General features: G+C 53.4%; 1 protein-coding gene across 3 annotated transcripts in view; it reads right to left on the bottom strand.

Moving 5' to 3' along the window:
• The window catches only part of FAM181A (family with sequence similarity 181 member A), an 8,499-nt gene extending 4,948 nt beyond the window's left edge, over window positions 1-3,551 (bottom strand). Inside the window, exons 1-2 of one of the 3 annotated variants that reach the window (XM_049612250.1) lie at window positions 3,447-3,534; window positions 675-855 (exon numbers count right to left, since the gene is read on the bottom strand). The gene's annotated coding sequence lies outside the window, so the exon portion shown is untranslated. Of the gene's footprint in view, window positions 1-674; window positions 856-3,446 lie in introns of all 3 variants that reach the window. The other 2 variants (XM_049612252.1, XM_049612251.1) reach the window with 2 other exon arrangements.
• Window positions 3,552-5,101: the final 1,550 nt, after the last annotated feature.

The following is a 5,101-nucleotide window of genomic DNA, read 5'->3' on the forward strand; positions in this document are numbered from 1 at the left end:
GGGGGAGGAGGGAGGAAAGGGGGAGGAGGGAGGAAGGAAGGAAGGAAGGAAGGGAAGAAGGAAGCGGAGAGGAGGGAGGAAGGGAGGAAGGAAGGAAGGGAGGAAGGGAAGGAGGAAGGGGGAGGAGGGAGGGAGGAAGGAAGGGGGAGGAGGGAGGAAGGAACGGGGAGGAGGAAGAGGGCAGAGGGAGGAGGAGGAGGAGGGAAGAAACTGATACTTGGTCAGCACCTTATATGTGCCAAGAGCTGCAATCAGTGATCACACGTAGAAGACCCCACCTGACCCCGCGACAGCTCACTGAGGGGAGTACTGCTATGAAGGATGTGAGACTGAGCTGCTTTCTCAAGGCCTCACAGCCAATAACTGGCAAAACTGAACTTGAAGCCAGGCCGGTCTCCGTGCACCCTCTCCCATCCCTATGTTTATAGATCCAAAATGAAGTCTAACCTCCTTGGCCTAACCCAGAAAGCCTTTGGTAATCTGACCCCTAACCGGGGCCTGGCGCAGGGTAGTTTCTCACTAAATGTTTCATGAATCACATATGTTGCCCACTCCACCGAATGGAAAAACTGCTGCCTCTGTTTGTTTATTTGTTTGTTTACTATTTGCCCCACCCACCCATCTACCTCCACCTGAGTGAGCTCCGTGAAAGCAGGGCACAACTGCTCATTCACCTCCGAATTTCTGTAGAACGGCCTCGGCACAGAGTAGGACTTAGTGAAGGAGCCTGGTGACGGCTACGGTTGCACCTGACAACAAATCCTCGGTGTTCCTTCTGGACTGTGGGTGTGTGGAGAACAGGGAGCACCGTTTCATAATTGCATCTCTCCGCACCAGATGGGGCCACCGAAGCACCTGTTAAAGGCACATGAGCGGGGCTGACTTGAACTTGAGACTTCCTTCCCCATCATCCACCGCGGATGCGGGTCTCTGACCTTCCAGCTGCGCTAACCCCTCCTCAAGGTTATTTACATGGTTCAGTGTCAGGGACTTCCGGGTTCTAGTAACTCCACTCAGCACCTGCGTGCGGGGACCAGAGGGCATGGAGGAGGGGGGCTTCCTTTGCTTGCTGCTCTGTCCCCAGTGCAACGTGCTGGAGGGGAGACCAACTCTGTTCTGACGACTTAACAGCCATCTTCTGTCCACCCATCACTGGGACAAACACCCCAACTTCCCTGGTTTCCCAAACTACCTGGAGCCACCCATCCAGAATCTCTGGACGTCATCTGACATAACCCACTTCTAGAATTCAGCCAACACAGCTGCAGATTGGAACCAAAAGTGAGAGGAGGCAGGTGACAATGACATGAACCACCCAGCCAGAGGGGGAACCTGGAAGGTCACCTGGGGCAGTGGGCTTTCAAACTGTGTTTACACAAAGAAGCCCGTTAAACAGACTCCTGAGGGAGTCCAGTGACAGGGACGTGCTAGGAGGGCAGATTTCTTTTACACACCCAAATGCGATAATTTCCGCTTATTTTGAAAACAGCAGATTCACACCAGGAGAGTGTTTTGATGACCTAGAACTTCAAAATCAGGAGTTGTGGATTACAGCCTAGTATCGGCCATATTTTGCTCTGGTTGCAGAACCTATAGAAATCTTGACGTAAAGAGATAAGAGGCTAAAATGGTAAATTTTTAAAAGTCTGTCTTGCTATCTCAGGATAGTCGTCAAATGAAAACGATTCCCCCGAGAAGCTTTAGTATCTAGTCCCCTGGGGCGTTAACCAGTTAACTGCCCAGGCTAATGGGTCTAGTGAGCTGGCTTGTGAGTTACAACTCGTTTCAGTGTGTGTTTGTTAGTACAGTTTTTAGCACGTAATATTTTCAATCGCCAAAAATAAATTTTAAAGACAATTTTACGTTTCCACACCTCTGTAGAAAGTTCCGTTCCAAGAGATGGGCCATCTTCCCATTTTAGAGGTGAAGAAGAGAGGCCGGGCAGGGGAGATGATTCACCCAAGGTCAGGCTGTTCTGCACCCTGACGTCTGCTCAGAGCTCGGCCCTAGCCAGCACTCACCACTGGATCAAGGTATATGACACATAGTGAGCCATTTGTTCAATGGATAAGGAAACTGAGGCACAAATTAGCATGGAAACTCGCCCAAGGTCGTCTGGTCAGTAAATGGCAGACCAGGGACTGAGATGCCGGCAGCCGGGTCCAGATGCTTGGTCGTGACCACTGTATGATGCTGCTCCCTGCTGACTATTAACTAACTCGCAGGCCCCGACTCCCTCCTAGGGGCTTAGCTAACCCAGAGAGCCAGGCACGCCCCTCCCGACCTGGCGACTTGGGCCTGACCATCTCGACTCCGGGAATACACAAATGCCCCTTCAGAGGCACAGCGGCACGGCCAGCACCTCGCGGACGTGTGACAGACATCACAAGATGATTTATGTAACCCCCTTATATAATGGGAGTATTTCTATCAAAGACTGGCCTGAGGCAGGCTGTCAGCTGTAATCAGAACAGACAGGCCTTTCCACTTTTCTTGGAAAGAAAGGCATTGGGTTGAAATAAACCCCTTTGGCTGCCAGGCCGCCAGACCGGGGGCTTCTTGCCCTGGTGACCTCCTCTCACAGCCAAGGCTGAGCACCAGCCCTCAGAGCAGCCGGAGACCTCGTGATGCCCCACAGCCCTGCTCCCCAGTCCCCGCGCCCCTGGCCATGGCCCGACTGCAGTGGCAGAGACAAGTGTCAGTGTGACCGTCTTTAAGGTCGAGCTAATAGCAGCTCGCTGGCAGAGTGGACAATGAGGATTAAGAGAGATCATCTGGGGAGCACCGGGGTGGCTCAGTCGGTTAAGCATCTGACTTCGGCTCAGGTCATGATCTCACAGTTAGTGAGTTTGGATCCCACCTTGGGCTCTCTGCTGTCAGCACAGAGCCCACTTCGGATCCTCTGTCCCCATCTCTCTGCCCCTTCCCTGCTCGTGCTCTCTCTCTCTTAAAAAGAAATAAACAGGGGCGCCTGGGTGGCTCGGTCGGTTAAGCGTCCGACTTCGGCTCAGGTCATGATCTCACGGTCTGTGAGTTCGAGCCCCACGTCGGGCTCTGTGCTGACAGCCCGGAGCCTGGAGCCCGCTTCAGATTCTGTGTCTCCCCCTCTCTCTCTTCCTCCCCCACACGTGCTCTGTCTCTGTCTCAAAAATGAATAAATGTTAAAAATTAAAAATAAAAAAAAAACATTTAAAAAAAAAGAGAGATCATCTGTGACCAAGCCTAGTACAGTGCCTGGCTCAGAGTCTGTGCCCTTCCCCCAGCTCTGCCCCTCTGGGCTGGGTCCACAGCTGCCCAGTGAAGCCCAGCCTGGGCACGGCTCACCCATAGAGAGGGGCTGATGTGGCAGGAATAACACAGCAGTCATGCCTTTACGCCCCTGTCGGGTGATCCCCATGGACCACTGCCCCCCACTGATCCCAGCTACTGTGCCACATGTCTGTCACCTTGCCTGTGACTCCGGGAGCCTTTCTGGTGCGTCTCTTCACCCAACGCAGGGCACAGCCAGGAATGAAAAGTCCGTTTAATCTCAACTGCCAACTCGGATTTGATTGGTGATGGCTGGCAGGTGCCCTGTGGAAAGATTCCGAGGGCCCCGCAGGCCCGGCAGTTAGAATGCCCTGATCAGCTAGTCATGCCTTCTGTGGGCGCGGATGGAGATGGGCTGGCTGGGTGCCAGGTGTCCCTGCCTCCAGCTCCCAGTCACAGGCTGCGAAGCCAGGGTGTGCAAAGCTTGGCGTTCTGGTAACCCGACCCTTGGGATTTTAATCAAGGGAACAGAGTCCCAGAGAAAGACTGATTTCCCAAGTCCTCAAGCACTCCCACTTCCCAGACCAGAGCTCATTGACTCTGTGCAATACACGGAGACTAGAGTGGGTAGGCATTTTGGAGAATAGAGGCACTGAGATGTTTAGGACAATGGAGAGAGGAGGTCGCCATGGCGGGGGGTGGGGTGGGGGTGGGAGGTGGGGCAGAGATAAAGTTAGGAAGAACGGTTGAATCCCCCGTGTACTTCTGCATGCAGTAGGCACATAATAAATGTTTGCTGAACAAATCATAACATGGAGCAAAATGGCTTCTGAGTCCTGTTGGGGGCTCCGGTAGCCGGTCATGAAACATCCTGGGAACAGCATATGCTCCGTGGCCCTCCCGGCCACAGCTGTCCCCCGCCAGTTCCACATAAACAATGCACTCTCTCATCAGAGAGGAGCCCTTGCCTCCCCGAATTGGGATTTCCTCAGAGAAAGGTGACAGGGGAGGAGCCCCACTCCCCTTAAATACCGCGATGCACCGAGAGCTTTATAGCTGCTATCTCAGATATAATGTAACCATCCGTAACAAACCAATGACTGAATAAATAAAACTTTCTGAGGGGGGCGTCATCCTTCCCATCTGACAGATTAGGAAACTGAGGCTGCAGGAGGTAGAAAAGCTCTCCTCTGACCTCTGAGCAAAGTGGCCGAGGACCTGGGGTTTGGATTCAGTTTGTGTCTACACCACAGCGCCCCTCAGAGGAGGCAGGGGATATTGTCCCTCTTGGCTTGCCGCCTCTGGCCTCACAGCCCAGCCCTCGGCCTACTCCCTGGGTCACCCGTCCCAGTGCCAACTGGTTATTTCCTGACCTCTGATCCCAACTCTGTCTGCAGCCCAGATCCAGCCCAAACCACACACTGTAAAAATTCTCTGAATAAAGTCTTGTCAAGAGAGAGAGAGAGACGTTCGCACAATCAGTAACTCCCAGGCTCCCCAGCACGGTCTTGCTCAGATAAGAAGAGTTACTACAGTGAGTTCAGGAGCCCCCCCACCTCCTCTGGGGTAACGAGGCTGACAGGGTTGCTCAGGCCAAACACCGTCAAACTCAGGTGGCGTTCAGTGCCCTGCGCATGGTAGGTGCTCCCGGGAGCACATTTCTCACCTGGAAGCAGAGATAATGCACGAAGCTTAAGAGTCAGGCAATTACATTCCGGTCCTGCCTCTGCTAATCTGGGCAAATGATTTCGCCTCTCTGGACCTCACTTTTCTCATCTGTAAGGTGGGGGCCATTCTACTCGCTCTGCTGGCTTGCTGGGACCATGGAGAAAGACTTGGGTCCGACAGGGCT

This window comes from Panthera uncia (genome assembly GCF_023721935.1).
Source record: "Panthera uncia isolate 11264 chromosome B3 unlocalized genomic scaffold, Puncia_PCG_1.0 HiC_scaffold_1, whole genome shotgun sequence".
Lineage (NCBI taxonomy): Eukaryota > Metazoa > Chordata > Mammalia > Carnivora > Felidae > Panthera > Panthera uncia.